We start from the raw sequence: 17287 nt of genomic DNA on the forward strand, positions 1-17287 counted from the left end.
TCTTGATTGGCATGTGTCAGAAACTCCATAATTGCCAGGTCCACTGTTGGTGCCCCAATGTCTTTACAGATGATTGCAGGTTCACTCTGAGCACACGCTGCCTGAAATATCATTCAGCGTATTCCATTTGGAAGTGGCCACATAGACCTCCATGTGTTAGTTAATGGTACACCGACTGTTGTTTTGGTATGAATCCTCAGTCCCATCGTCAGACCTTACACTGATGCAGTGTCCTTGGTTTTTCCTGGAGCAGGACAATGGCTGGTTTCTTGTGCAGATTGTTTAGTTTTTTTAAACTGAATACATTGATGACATGGCCCCCTGTTCCCCAGACCTTAGTCCAATAGAAACTCCCTGGCATCATGTGCCAGCATATCCGAGCCAAGTAGCACCACAGGCTGTCCAGGAGCTCCTTGATGCCCTGATCTATGTCTGGGAGGAAATCTCCCAGGGCACCAATAACAGAAGCATGGCTAGACATCAGGAATATATAAAAGCATATACCCCACACATACAGAGATACTTTATAAACTATTGTGATGAAACTCATGCAAGTTTGGTCACTTTGAGATTTAATTTTTTTACTTTGATTTTCAGTGTAATGATTTAGGTATCAGTTAACCATTCCCACATCATTTTGATGTCACAATATTATACACAATATAAATAAAAAAGAATATTACCTTGAATATTTTGATTATTAGGATCTTATATGTGATTTCAGTGTCCCCTTACTTTAAATGTAAAACTTTATTAGGTAAGTACAACATGGGAAACATACAAGTTTGCACGGTCATATTACCAAAATCAAACAGATTTGTGAACATAACTTAATACATAAAGAAAGGCAAAACATAAAACAGTATATCATAGTCATATTTGTTCCAGCAAACAGTCCAGCAATTCCTGAAAGGTTCATACCATGCTAATGAGAGTATATATATAGAAGAAAAACACTCAAAACTGATGAGTCCCAGTAGACATAACCTGTATTTTTTGTCATAAAAAAGAGGGGGGGGGGGCGGTATATTGAAAGGGTCTATAGGGTAAGGAATATGTAAGGGTGGTATGAGGTGTATGGGATCTCTCCCAGAAAGGGCAAACCCTCGGGCACTCCCAGAAAACATGAAGAATGGTACTCCTGTCCCCATTGCATCTCCAGCAAACATCAGATACCTCCGGAAACATGGAACGCAGACGCGGGGTCACCCTTGATCATCTGTTCAGAATTTAATATCCTGTTTCTTGTTCTTTCTGTTTGAGCTGGTTGAAGATGCTGGGACCATTGAGATCACATGGTCCCGCTGAGCAGGGGAGAGAACAGTACTCAAATCACTGGCCAATTGCCCACATAAGGTAGAATGAACTCTGATTTTGAGGAAAGCAAAATCAAATATAGCTGAGAAGTCGATTGTCTAATTGGACCGTGGCCTGTGCAGATTCATTCAAACGCTGTGAGAGATCTCCAGAATTGTTCTAAACATGGAAGAGAGTGTAAGAAGTGAGGAAGTTGGCGTATGCTACAAAAACCCAGAGTAGCATATGTATCTGAACCCATCTCTGTCAATGGTATTTCAGTGTTCCCTTACTTTTTTAACTGTGTATTTAGTTTAATGTACATAATGCACCACTCAGGACCACTCAATACTAATCCGAAATCAATAAAACACTAACCTATACTCACCATTAATATTAATTTTTGTGGAATTAGCAACAGACAGCTGTCAGACCTAGGTTTCAACACAAACCTCTCTATGAAAGGGCTTTCCCCATGTTCCCAACATGTATAGGAAAAGGCTTCGCTTGCAGGGGTTTATCTAGCAAACAAAAATGTGTTTTTGAAGCTTTATGGACTGCAAAAAAAATCTTTGCTAATACATTAATTTCCCTTAAAATTTATTTCACTCGATAGCTTCAACAACAACTTCAACAACAATAGTATAAGTGATGTACAAATAATGATATGAGCCTCTTAATCTACATAAACTGTTGCGGAAAGAAGATAAAGTGTTAATGAGTCCAGTAGAAAAGAGGTTAATGGGTGGGGTTCCATGTGACATTGGGGTCAGGAAAAAAAAAAATTGTATTTTAAGTTCAGTCTGACCATTTTCCTTTAGACTTGTAGGGAGTTCTCTGCTGTCACGATTGGGGAAGTCACATTTCCTACACTCTTTACCCATAATAACAAGAACCATTAGAGGCAACAGCAGTTATCTTGAGGTCTACATAATTTCCTGTTAAGGACAGAATCATCAAGCCCTCTCCCAACGATCTGTCCTGTCCATTGCCCTCCCTTATTGCTTTTCTTCGATTCACTCCTTTAGTCTCAGTGTGGGGTGTAGTGATTACCTAGGGCAGGATAAATGTAGGAACACTCACTATTCCAGCCTGAAAATTGCATACTAATTATTTGGAATCTACATTACTTTACACACAGTGATCGCTTCTGGTGCCTATGAGTGTAAGTTCAAGATTCAGCATGGGAATGATTTCACTTTGCTGGAAGTAATTCATAATTTTGGAGGCATTTCTATTTTTAATTTTTAAAACCACCTTTTGTTTATTAGTCAGATACTGTTCTGTATTGGCTGGGCCTATCTTACCTACTGCTTATTTCAGTATGTACCTGTGGCCCTAAATTATGAACATTTCAGCAAGGCTCAAATTTTGCAACCTTCAAAATGTTTATGATTTATACAAAATATAATAATTAAGAAACTATGCTTAAAGAGAGAAAGATTGCATAGAAAGACCTTCTCTTAGGTTTTAGCTTCAGATAGCAGTTCACTGTTTAGGCAATGATTTGGCTGGCAGTGAGGTTGTATTGTGGTTACAACTTCCTTACACACCTAAAATGCTTCCTCGGCTGTCCATTAGGAAAGAATGACGGTAACAGCGAGTGGTTTAGAACCACCCACTGTTGCTCGGTGTATACCATGCACATGATGGTTCTTTAAGAATCAATTCAGTGGTACTGGTCAAGGGGCTGGTCAGCAGGATGCCAGATACCGGGAGCCACTTGGAACTGCTTGGTGCTGCTGTGGGTGTGAACATAGCCCTAGTTGTGAACAATTAACCAATTAATTAATATTAGAGGCAATATAACATATATGGTGAAGTACATTGGACGAAAACTCAGTATCTATCCAATGCAAAGCTTGTATTCACCTTCTCTATCAAAACCACCACTCTCCTGTGAGGCACACGTTTGGCGACATATTTCTTTTTTCCCCAAATCTACTCCTAGGCCATCTGGGACTGTACAATATTGATAATTGATTATCCTGCCCTTAGTCTGACACAAATAATATACCAATTGCTTAAGGTTACTTTTCTGGATCCATGGTTGCTACCCAGGCTACATAAATACCTATCTGCCTTTGTTTATCTCAATTACATAGAGGCAAAAATTACATAAAATGGAAAGATCAACACGTATTCTCTGCATTTACAAAAATGTATTTGGCCTAAGAAAAGTAATTAAACACACAGAGTCACAACATCTAAATACTAGTAAGTTGTAATATATCGCATTTTTGTTACTGGAGTTAGTTATGTTTTAAGAACAGGCTATCGCTGATCCCTTAGATGGTAATATACAATAACTTGATGTAATGGGCTTGATTTATTAAAGCTCTCTAAGACTGGGGAAGATACACTATAATGGGAGAACCTGGGTCATGCAGAAAACCTGGAATAGATTTCTTTAAAATTGTTTACTATAATTTGGCAAATGTTTTTAGACCTGAACCAGATTTGCTGGCTCACCCAAGTTCTTCCATGATAGTCTATCTTCTCCAGACTTAGAGAGCTTAAATAAATCACACCAAATATGTGCATAAGTGCTTGGTACCACTCAGTATTGATGAATGGACAACACACTTAAACAGTAAAACACAACTTTAATGAGCAAATAAAGACTTTGACACTTCATTATAATTTTTTCATTTCACCTGCAATGATTTCATTTTACAGAAGGAAAATCTTAACTAATTCCTGGCTTTAGTGTTATTACAAAGTAAAATTAGTTCTGCAGATGAGAAAAAATAACTCAGCATAACAAGTTCAAGAAAAGCGCAGACAGTGACTGTGTAAATAATGGGCTGGTCAGCAGAAAAGTTTTAATTTGGAAAATTAAACATTATATTTAGCAGCTATCAAATAATTCTCAATCTGCAGTATAATGGTTCCATATTTGTTAATAGAAGGATTCATTGCCCTTTTCCCCTAAAGTAACTGTCTTCATGTACTGGTTCCTGTGACATTCCGCCAACCTGTACTCTTTAAAACACACATACATTAGTTTATGTAGTTATACATGCCTGTGTTTACATAGTATTATAAAGTATACATATTGCATACTATACCTGCATACAGTGTGCACAAATTACAAAACTGCATGATATGAGACATGTCATAGAAAGAGTAGGACTTATAGATTTTTAGTCTACCCTTATTCAAATCAAAAGTCTCAAGCACAATTATTATGAGCCATATAAGAAAGGCAATGCCTGGTAATGTTATTATTCACATGCTTTGTAGAGGGAAGGCTATAATAAGACTGTGTTTCAATAAACCCAATTTTTTTGCTTATGATAGGTTGCCAGTGAAAACTATATTTGTATAAGATGTCTGTTTTGTAATAAAGCTTTACAGTAAATGGAAAATAGTGATCCTGCCAGTTGCTTGGATACTGGCCTTACCTTTAGGAAAAAAAACAACAACTACCCAAGAAATCCAGGGGTATCTGCAGATTATTATTATTTAACAGTTTTTATACGGCACCAACATTTTACGGATCATTGTACAACAAATAGGGGTTGTAAATGACAGACAAATACACACAATGACACAGGAGAAGAAAACCTTGCCCAGCGCTATTGGGCCTGATTTATTAAAGCTCTCCAAGGCTGGAGAGAATACACTTTCATCAGTGAAGCTTGGTGATCCAGCAAATCTGGAATGGAGTTCTTCAATCTCATTTGCTATTTCCTATGTTTGCTATGCAGAAGTTTTTAATCCTGAACCAGATCCATTTCAGGTTTGCTGGATCACCCAGCTTCACTGATGAAAGTGTATTCTCTCCAGCCTTGGAGAGCTTTAATAAATCAGCTCCTATGTCTCAGAGTGCCCATAGACATTCATTCTTGATTTAAGCACAATCATCAGGATTGGACTATGGTCTTATCAAGTCTAACGGCATCATTCATAAGGGAAAGAAACATTTTTGGGGGCAGAATGGTAAACAAAGATAAGGCACAGAAAGAACATTCCCAAGCTGTTAAATGTTAATGCTTTTTCTGCATGAGATCATAGACTTATATTTAGCTCTGAGATAACTGCTCCACATTTTATTTCCACATTTAGTCACTTCTGCCAGGAAATTTAGCAATAAAAGCAGTAGTTAAAAAAGTCTTTTTTTAGACACTGTGATGATTTGCTGTGGTTTGACTCAGTGAATTTGGCTTGTTCATATTGCTCAGGGAACTTAGTGTAGTTGGCTCTTGCAGAGGCTAGAAGGGGGAAAGCCTAAGGACAAATATTTTGTCACTAGGGAGCATTCTTTATAGGAGAGTTATTCCCACCAAGAAGATTACATAAGCCTTATGAATCATTTGTGACCACTTCTGCTAAAGCATGATGCATTAAACTTTAATGAGTGTTACACCAGACCTAGTGGCATGACTCTTGAACACCAAAGCGCTAATGTGTTGATCCTAATTGCACTTAGATGAAGCAAATCGAAAAAGTACTTATGCCAGCCAGCAACATCAGATACAATGAATTCAGCTTCTCTACACAATCCTCTTTTATAATAAAATATTCATGATTTTCATCTATGAATAATTCATCAAGAAATAACTTATTGTTTCATCCTGGTAAATGTGCTTGTTCTGCAAACTGAAGTAATGGCTTGTTATAGTGACAAATTTACCTTGATGAAAGGTGAAAGGTTTTCCATAGTCTGTGGCAACCTGTTGCTTAGTAGAATCCAGTATTATGCAAATCCTTATATATATAGTACAGGAAAGGTATACATTATCTGAAACATTGAGGTTATGAAAAGAAAGGTTTAGATTGTATGTGGAGATAGATTAGGATAGGATCCTAGACATGATAGCATATTTGGCTCCTTTTCCCTTTAAGTAGCATTTCTAAGTATTGTAAGGCACTGTATTGTATTGTATTGTATTGTATTGTATAGCTAGTAGTAGTCACATTCAATTGAACTTGTTTTTGTAATGTTGAAGATGTATCACTGCCTATGCAAGCTGCTTCATTTTTTGTATATATGGGTGGTTATACATACTGTATGAGATTTGTACTCCATGAAATTGACTCTGGTCTTCTTTCTTCAATGCTTGGGCAATAGTTTGATCTCTCTCTAGGAAATGGTAAGTTGCCAGTTTTTGATGTGAGACCAATTATTTTTTTTCATGGAGGAGGCTCCTAGGTTTTCAGAATCATACAGGAAAAATGTTTGTAATAAACCAAATACTTTGGATCAAAATGTTAGTGTTCATGTTTGAAAGACCTGGAGAATATCACCAATTTGGATTCATCCTAAAAAACATACTGTGGATTTAGTAACGTGATTAAATCCCACGTTTGGTTTTTAGGTTTCTGTTTTTTTCGGATTCTGGGGCATACAACAGGATAGGCTAGTACATGAAATCATTATGTAAGAGTATTTCCCTAGTCCTACACATGAAAGGGCTGAGTTTTCACGACCAAAGAGAAAGAGGAATCCTAGCAGACCACTTACCAGAGAGATCCTAAGCTGATAACAACAAAGAGTGTTCATGCATATGCTGTTTCTATATGGTTTTCAAATATGGTATAGTTTGTTGCCAAAAAAAATCTTAGAAAATAAACTTTTTAAATATAGAAAAAAATATGAAAGCAAGTCATATAGTTAATTAACTGATGTCATTAACTGATGTCTGTATAAAAATATACACGCATTTAAAAACCTATAGGAAAAAATAGAGCAGCCTGTACAATTCTATTTTAAATTTCAAAAAAAGAAGCTGAGGGACAGTCTAACATTCCCAAAACAGTCATCAGTAATCATGTGATAATTTACAGTGAGAACAAATTTCATTTAGCATATCAGAAACGACACACAAATGAGCCTATTCATCAAGCTTCTCATTTTTCTTACATAAGACAAATACAGAACCTTTTACTGTTATTCTATGAAGGTTATTCATCAGCTAGAAACTGCAGGGATTTTGATGAATATGCTCCATAGAATAACTTAGGAAAGTGACGTATTTACCTTACGCAAGAAAAAAAAGAACCTTTGATGAACACAGTTTAAAAATATATTTATATTGATGTCTTTAAGGGACAAAGCCCAATATATTAGGAGAAAGATTTACATTTTTGGAAACTAGTTTACTTTTATGTGACTGTTTATTTGCAATCTGTCTCCAAGATAAGAACACTTAGAGGTGCCGCAGTGCAGGACATATTACTGCAGAGTCTGTCGGTTTCTAGATTTATGTTATAATGTACTAAATTTAGCATGGGAAAAGCTATTTCTGAATAACTGTGCAGGATCCAGGCACAGAGCGGTGTGGAGAGTTCCTCAGACCCTAAGACATGTAAAAATATAAAAGAAAAATGTACTTTGCTTCAATCTGCCATAAAAGAGGTATTTTGGTTTTAGGTGTAAGGTGGTAGCTGGTCATGAACATAAATTCAGGGTGATGAATGAATGGTGACCTAGATCATTTTCCCCAAGGCCAACTAAAATTGCCACAAGAACAGGAAGGATATGAGGTTTCTATTGCTTTTTCTGATATGTGGTTTGAATCCTGTACAGAAGAAATATGAAGCCTACTAGTCATAACCTCCCCCCTCTTAAAGAGTTGTCTGGCTTGATCCAATGTTATATGTGAATCTATGTAATGAATCTACGTCATGTGGACAGGAACAATCATTATATAGCACCATGAAATATGTGTCTCACAACTGGGAACTCATTGGAACTTCATTCCACCTTCCTTATAGCTTGCTTCTGTTGATGTAAACATAGAGAGGAGTCCATTTTGGGCAGAACACACCACCACAATTCTCTCTCTTTGGGCCAAGCACTACTTTTACTCCACTTTTTGAATACAGAAACTGCACTCAAGAGACATCCTATCACTAATATCTGAAAGTCCTTTGGACATTTCTTTGTTGCAATGTTTCCATCTGATGAAGCGGAAATTTGCAGCCCAAAATTTTCTTTCCTTAAAGTTTCTTGTTTTTTTAATAAGAGAAATAAACTGATTTGTTTCAAACAAATGCAATGGTAAATTGTAAATAATAATTATTTATGAATCCTAAGAGGAGTCCTAGAATTTTGTAGCACATTGCCAAACAAGTATGTCTTTCTGGAATCCTGATGACTTAACCATATATTTACTGTTTGCAGGATCGTTCTAGGTTAATGGCACAAAGTACGGAATCAAGAAAGAGCCATGGAACAAGAATTATATTGTCAGCTTTCATATTTCTTCTATGACAGATGTCCTTTCAAAAGTCAGCAGACTAATCTGGAAGCATCAGTACTTGAAAGCTTAAAGCAAAAAAGTTTTATGAAAAGAAATGTAACATTTTTGTAGTAGTTAAGTATACATTTAAGACCTAAAATGCCTGGTATTATTCTTGAAATTTGTGGTCTAATCATATAATCAGAAATACAAGAAACTCAGAGTTCAAATGCAATATATAAAGATATGTAAAATATTTTGTAAACCAAAAAAAAAATATTGGTATGCAGTAAACCACTCTTTATTTTTTGTGTATGGAACAGTGGAATGACTAGTATTGAATAATCCAGTTTGTCTAGTTATTCAGATGCATTTAAAAAATCTTGCTTTAACCTGAACTTGAGCCTAAACTTTTTCCATTCACACTTGTAGAAAGTCCACTTCTGTCATGAAAGGGAAAAGTGATTTTTCCTTCCATACTTTCCTTGCATACAAGAAGCATTAGAAGCACTGGCAGTTATCATGAGCCCACCTAATTTCTGCATGCATTATCAAACCCTCTCCCATAGATCTCTACTCTTCATGGCCCTTCACCTTCAGCTGTTTGCTTTCCTTTAATTGATCTAATCTCAGAATTATGTGTTGGAAATAATTTGGGCAGACTGCATGCAAAAAAACCCACTCCTCCAACCAAAAATGTGTACCCTATTTGCCAAGAACCTGACACCTCTGGTATACAGTTACTAGTGTTGCTGTATATGTCTTTGGCCATAAATTAAAGACTGGACAGAAATATTCTAGCTTAGGTAAACTTAGCTTTCTGAAATGTATTTTTTAATTATATCTTATTTTTTGGTTTAGGTAACATGTCTCCTGTGCTGCAAATCCTGTTTAAACTATTGGTATAGTTAGTATGAAGGGGGTCAGTAAATACATACCAAGAGAAATATTGATTTTTTTAGCAAAAGGAGATTGTAAAATAAAAAAAAGGCAAATGTTGTTTCAGAAAATTATGAACTTTTCACAGAGGCTAAAATGTCAAATGTTGATGGAAAACCGGAAAACCTCAAACCCATGACCCTGTGTACACTAGAAAGGAACACTGACCATTAAATCAGAAGAACTTGACATGCCCCAAAGGAATTCAGATTACATTTTCAGTAATACCAAATATGTTTACTTGATTAAAAAAAAAAAAAAAGCTGGAACTTTATTTTTCATAAGACAAAACTAAAGTGAAAATTAAAAAAAATGAGATAGGACAGGTCCTTTATAGCAGAAGGGACAGAAGATATTCTGCAATGATATAAACCTGCCCGATGCTGTTTTTTAATTATACTCACGTGTCTTTGCTGCATTGTAGGAGCTGCTTCTTTCACCTTGTCTTCTTCTGGGTTCAGGATCTTTGGCCATCTTGATTGGCTAGATGAGAATTACATATTTCCCACATATTCAAAAGGTAATTCCCAAAGCAGCAACATTTTGTAGAATCAGGTCAGCAATAGCTGTGAAAGGTCCACTTTAAAAGAAACTTAACAAAAATAGAGAAGTATTAAGACCATTGGAGTATAATGGCAGCCAAGCAACTAGAATTTGGAAAATGGCAGCTCCCTTATTTTAGCATATGGCTTCTTTCAGAGCTTGCTGTAGTATGTCGAGGCATACACAGCAACTGTTGGTTAAATTCTTTTGAACTACAAATCAGACTGAATTCTACAACTACAGAAGGCTTCTTAATGCCATAGAAAACCAAGGTCTTTAGAATAGAACATTACATTGCAAGCCAAAACAGCCCTATAAATTCTGCTTTCTGTAAGAAGCTTGGTGACATCACTTGTCTCAGAAAAGCAATCATTTATTCACTTACTACACAAACAAAAAATGTTGTGGTGTATATAAATCATACAATCTGTAGCTAATGCAATGTAATACCAAATTAGTGTTAACATATATAATCAACAGGATTTTAATAAGCACAATGAGCTTCAAGAGCGTTTCACTGTATAACTTGGCAGCTTTTATTACGGTTAGTAATATTACTTGACATCCAAGTGACATTGCCAAATTGCAGCAACTTTTCCACATGTAATTTAGGGTGCAATGTCACTGAAGCCATGACTGTTTTGGACTTTTGAAAGCCTGTGAGAACTTTGCTTTGTTTTGCTACCAAGCTGATTTAATAATTGCATTTTCTAAAAAATATAAATCCATATCTATGCATATGAAAGGATATCACTGGGGAAATTCCTTGTTCCTGCATAAACAAAGCACAGGTTAAAGTTTCTCCCTCTACCTGGATCTTTATAGTCACCTTTCCTTTACTCTTTTTGTTCAGCCACCAGGAAAATGGAAACAAAGTACTGTGCAAGCTGTAGGGCTGAACTCAACTGGGAGAAAAAAAAGGTATACATTTATGAGCTGTACATATTCTAAAACAAGACATTTTCAAGCCCAAAGTGTTAGGTTAGGCTACATCCACTGCAAGGGGGAAGCACCATAAGGATGAATATACATGTGCACTGCACATGTGCAAATCAGTGTATATTAAAGAATAGATTTCAAGCAGGCAGTTATATTTGATTTAAGAGACATGTTCTTTTATTTGTCTCTTTTGCGTCCGCAACAAAAAATCTACCTGCTCACAATTTACCATTTATCATACTGTAAAACCCTGATTCCTTTAAAAAAAGTAGCATTATCTATGATGGACAAGATAGTAATCTAGTGCTTGAAAATTGAAACCTTTGGGAAAGTTTAAATCCGTTATCTTTGTTTGTTCTGGTATTTATGAAGCTTTTGGAAATACACAATACGTTCACAGATATACGTACAAATCCCTAGGAAAGTAAAATCAAATATACAAACCAAAGTAAGTGTCAAGTAAAGTGGGATTTTAGGTTCAATATCAATTACTAAGTGATCAGGCACAGAATTCATTTGAAAAATGCCATCCCACTTTCACTTGTTAAACTGACGATTGCACTGGATAAGAAAAGTAGGGTTTTCGCATATCTAAGTATAATGTATTATATCAAAGTAATAAAAAAAAGGTCAAGAGCACAAAATAATGTGATTTGGTGTAGAAGATGTACTAGAATACCTAATGTTGTATGAAGGCAATAGAAAGCATAGGAAGCATAGAAAGGTTGACATTATCCTAGAAAATCCAATCTTTGACAGCATTTTAGAAAGTAAACTTTCATTACTATTGGAAGGTTTTTCAGCAAAATGTAATGTTTCTTTACCTTTGGGTGCATTAAACTTTGACCTCATGCTTGTTCCCAGGCTCTGGTTAGTTTGTGGGCATTAACAAGTAAAAGAAACATTTTTGTTGTAATAAGTGTTGATTTCTTCCTCTCAAAATAATGAAACATGACTTTCAAAATCAGTTTACATATAACAAAAGTCTAACTCTGTCCAGATGTTTAGAGGAAGCATTGCATATAAATATTCACTATATGTATGTGCGTGTGTGATTTAGGTTACATTGTATATGTTTATAGCATTCTGCATTGTATCTTTCTTATATTACAACAGCTCCTACTTTGTATAAGTTTCTAGTAGGACAACGCTATTTCAAAAATATGACAATGCCATATTTAAACATTAACACCCACCATATTCACTTCTATGCCCACAATGTAAAATTCAAACCCACACTTTAATGCAACATAGATATATATATAGTACAAAACAAAACATGACAACGTAATATACAACAAAACAGACTTACCAATATATGTCAACAAGAAATATGTTACTGGTATTTAACTTCCCTAAATTGCATACCAGTGCCACTTTGTAATTAGAACAGTTGTTGAGGTATTTCCCTTTGTCCTGCAGTACCTGGCATTGATTTGTATGTTACTGTTTTGCTTCTTGTTTCTGGTAAGAGGCCCTTTTGGGCAAGCATGAGGTATATTCACAGGCATACATCCAAAATATATGGCACATACCTTAATCATATGCCAGCATTTATTTATTAAAAAATTTTAAAACCTTGTTCTTGTAAAGAGAAACAGGCTTTCTTTTTCCATGCTAGGAAATAATTTCCTAAGGATGAAGGCATGCCCCCAAAAGTACATTTACAAAGAGCTTTTTCTTTACATACAGGGCCTGATTTATTAAAGCTGGTTAAGGCTTGAGAAGATACACTTTCATCAGTAAACCTGGGTGATCCATTAAACCTGGAATGGATTTCAAACTCATTTGCTGTTAACAAATGTTTTCAATCCTGGACAAGATCCATTCCAGGTTTGCTGGATCACCCGGGTTCACTTGTGAAAGTGTACCTTCTCCAGTCTTAGAAAGATTTAATAAATCAGGCCCACAGTGTTGGGGTAGACTCCTATGAGTCAGGGCAGAAATATTGTTTTTCTAGGATTCTAGGATAATAGGCTAAATATATATTAATGACGCTGTTTACATACTATATATACTGTAAATAGATTTCCGCTTTTAGGAACTCGCGATCTGGCAGGTTATTATTGCAGAAAGGGGCAAGCAATGTTGCCTCAGTACATTAATTGTCAATCAAGAAGGCCGAAGACCAGAAAAGAAGGTGGTGGTGACCTGTGGGGGAATGGGTACAGGTGAGTAACGCAGGTTTGTTTCTACTTTAAGGGCAACAGTATGAAAGAAAAAGGCTTCATATGTTGTTAGTTATTCACCACACGCCAATGAAAAACTGCCCTGACTTGATAGCACTATTTGAAGGGAAGAATTAAAGTCTTCATTTAAACATCCAACTTTGGGCGTTTCCTGTTACTACAAATCAACTGCTTAGCAAAAAAAACATTAAATTACCCTCAAGTACACCAACCATAATCTGGAGCAGATGAAGTCTCTAATGATGATTAGTGGTCTTTTATAATTATCATCCAATCCCTCAGACCTAATTGTATATGAATGCTGCTGATACTACCCTTTAATACAGATAACTCAACCTCCAACTACCGTTAGAATAATTCTAGTATATCTCTTGTGATTGCAGCCAGCATACAAGGTTCATACCATACACCTTGTTTGGCTACACTAATCTTTTCATGTGGTCGTTATAACCATTCATTGGCAGATACAATGTTGAAGTCTCCAATTCCCTGAGGAAGCCCTAAATAGGCGAAACACGCTGGGAAATGAGTATTTCCTACCCTTTTGTTTATTTCTGCCAAACGTTTGTGCAAATTTAGGTTTTAACCTAGATAACCAGTGTTTGCAGAATCTCTAGAAAAGCAGAGGTTTGTATAGCTTAGACCATAAGTATGTTCACTAAATAAACACTTAAATATATCAGCATATCTTGTGCGGTAAAAAGCCTGTCTTTCATGTTCCTACTTCTTCTCTATATACATTATCAGCCCAGGCACACACACAAATTACAGTAAGACCTTAATATATGATTCCCCAACAGTCGGAAAATAGTGGTTCTCTTGCCACATATTTGCATACAACTCTTCCAAAACGGGGGAAACTGTTGGAGGTACAACATCTTACAGCTTAAGGTGCGTACAGACTTCCAATTTTTATCGTTCCAATCGAACGACGAACGATCGATTGGGCAAAAAAATCGTTCGTAAAAAAGTAACCAACGACGCCGACGAACGAGGTCGGTGCTATACGATCGTTCATATATATCGTGCAGGAACGTTCATCGTTCGTTTTCCAACAATAATAATTGGAAGTGTGTACGTAGCTTTAGATATGTGGAGGACCACCGTTTAGTGGGGGGGGGATTTATGTTCTTAAAATAAAATGATCTATCCAATGCAAAGGGAGGCTTTAGGAAAAAGCAATGCCACACCGACAAAAACAAAGTTTCTGATAAGCATGGTAAGTCAGCTTAGGGATAAGATCCCAAGATTCTCAGCATGTCTTTGTATGTATCATTTGGAGGTGAGAAACACCTTGATTTTAAGTTTAATGCATTGCACGTTCCAAATGACAATTTCGTATCTGCTAGACATAAATGCATTTTAGCAATCAGCACTGCTTTTCTCAGAATGTATTCATAAATAAAGCTATTAATTGACATGGTGTACTTATTCCCACAGGAAGCAACATGTATTAAAACTGTTAATGTAAGCTATTTTTGTTAAATTGTTGTTTTTTACATGGATCTCCCATGACAAGATAACTCAAGAATCTAAAACATCCTCAAAGGGATTCATGAGTGTTACTAGCAATAAAAGCATTTAACATCTTTTAAAGCTAAACCTCAGACAAACAGTCACATACAAAGATGACATACTTGTATGAAAGCTGTGCTCAATGCCTTCATTAGATACTTGAGTTATGGAAACAGCAGAGCTGAAAACTGAAATAGCTGAATATGTGAAAAGGAGACAAGCGTACCACCTGCTGACTAGATAAAAGAAAGCACAAAAATACAATGCAATAAGTCAATTTTACTGAACTATAAAATGAATGTGTATGATATTTACTATATAAAAACAAAAAGGGCAAAATCATTATCTTTATTTTATTTAAATGTGTCAAATGCATTGTTAACTGCAATATTGTCAAAATGTTCAAATAAGGTAGACTAAAGCTTTAAAATGATTTATGAGTTTATTAGTAAAGTTTCACTATACGTATTATTTAAACCTGCATACAAAAGCTGACACATCCAAGTGGTAAATAAAGACACTTAGAATCTTCAACGTCTCAATGGCTGAGGGGTAAAAGTGACTTGCTGAGGATCTTTTTCGAGTTTTCTTTGGGGGCTTTATTCAAATCTTTGTGGTATTATATAATTCACAGGAGTTATGAGATTTCATTTGCTAAATTTCAAAAACTACTATTTTTTTTTTTACATATGGATGTGCTATGATCCTTAACAACTCACTCAATCAAATTAGTTGACCTTTGGCTACCCTTCTTCATTAAGCAATCATGGATGAACACTAGCATATAAAAAATGTATTTCATGAGTATCTGGATGACTGAGTAGTAGCAGATCCATACACCTTTTCTTAAAGAGAGTTTTTCTATCCTTGGTTACAGTTATCTCATAAGAAATATTTTTTTTTCAGAACTTTTTGTTTTTTTGCAAGGACAAATCAATAGCTTCCAGCTGTTCCCCATGAAACGCAAGTACATTTAACCTAAGAATCAACCAAATAATGTTGTATGCAACAGTGATTAAATAGGTTGTTAAAAAAAAAATTGGATCTAAGTGAGAAACCAAGCCACTTGTATCACTCTTGTACTCATTATCACAACTGTCCAATTAGCAGATTGATGAGCTAGGAGACTGTATAGCTGTAAAAGAAAGTAATAAAGTGATTTTTCTCTGTTCTGTGTGGGGGAAAAGTGTGTAGACTGGCTGTATAGAACCTAAAATCCTCTGGTAGGTAATATAAATAAATGTTAACTCTGTATTTACCTTTTTAGGTTAATTTTAGTTAAACTTAGGTTGTAATAAGTTGACGTATAACAACTTAGTAAGCTCAGCAAGCATGGTCTACTCCAGCATTTTCTGTGCTTAGCCTGGCTCACAATAAAATTACATGAACCATGCATACTATTAGATCAATTGAATGATTTAAAGACACAAAAGTTTATCTGTCTGCAAGGGCCTTATCCTAACATTCGCAGTATTCTAATATTGCACATTTACGCACTGTACAAAAATATTTTTGGAGACAGGAACCTAGACAAGTTGCCACGGTTTAAAATTAGCCTTTGGCTGCCATAATGGAGTTTCATTTACGTTGAAAAAAGGAGCTCTTACAGATCATATCTCTCAGCAAAAATGGTCTGTGCAGAGTTTAATAAACTTCATTACTGCAAAATAACATTTAATGGAAACACATAGCTGGATAAACACATTTACAATTTCTGGAGGATATGACTATACCAGCTGGAGGGGGTGGCAGAGGAAGGACATTGGCATACTCTAGTCACTACGTCTAGGTAAATCAAATAGAGATTTGGACACCCCATAGTCAAAGGAAATGCTAGCAGGTTATTTAATATACAATACTACACAGAAGAAAATCCTCATTTAACAATTCTCTATACATTAAAGAAAAATACATAAAGAAAAGGAAGCTGAACTTGTAGAAATTAACTAATATTGCAAAGTAAGGGCTTGTGTGGTGTGGTGCTTCACAATTTATTGCACATGCATTTGACCTGGATTTGTTTTGCACTTCCATAGACTTGTGTGGGGTATTAAAGTGTAAGGAGAGCTTGTTGGAGAGATTCCTTCACTTCCTATCTGATTAAACAATTGTTTTACCAAGACAGAAAGTGAAAAGGGAAATGCTCTGACGGATTCAAGGATATGTGTAAAACCTGACATTGGTTCTAACCCCCCCCCCCCCCCCACAAAAAAAAAGGAAAAAAAAAGATTGGCTATGGATATAGTTAGGGACTTAAGGATGACACAAAAACCTGTCGGCACTAACTCTAATGCATCTCAGCATTTGTACAGTTAAGTGCTGGCATATACTCTGCTTGCTAAGCTAATCGATATTACAACTTGCATTTAAAGCATATCTAAACATTTATTCAGAAATAATTCATAGGTGCATTTAACCTGCTTTATGCATTCCTATAGACTTGCATAGGGAGAAAACTAAACAAAAGCTTGTAAACACTTGCCTTTTTAAATGTTTGTAAAGCCTGGCAATGGGTAGTTCTCACATTAGGAATCCAATTCTGAACAGTATAAAGCCCCAAATTTTATGGTATTATGTTAAAGTATCAGAGACAAAGGTAAACAGTAAAAAAGGTAAATAAAAAGACCAAAAACAATACATTTTTACATTGTTTCAGACTTATTTTGAATGTAAAGG

General features: G+C 35.7%; 1 long non-coding RNA gene across 1 annotated transcript in view; it reads left to right on the forward strand.

The window, feature by feature from the left end:
• Window positions 1-8801, forward strand: part of LOC140331311 (uncharacterized) — a 31369-nt gene extending 22568 nt beyond the window's left edge. Inside the window, exon 2 of the long non-coding RNA XR_011920914.1 lies at window positions 8429-8801. This is a non-coding gene — a long non-coding RNA (uncharacterized lncRNA). The remainder of the gene's footprint in view (window positions 1-8428) is intronic.
• The last annotated feature ends 8486 nt before the right edge of the window (window positions 8802-17287 follow it).

The sequence above is a fragment of the Pyxicephalus adspersus genome, chromosome 5 (assembly GCF_032062135.1).
Source record: "Pyxicephalus adspersus chromosome 5, UCB_Pads_2.0, whole genome shotgun sequence".
Classification (NCBI taxonomy): domain Eukaryota; kingdom Metazoa; phylum Chordata; class Amphibia; order Anura; family Pyxicephalidae; genus Pyxicephalus; species Pyxicephalus adspersus.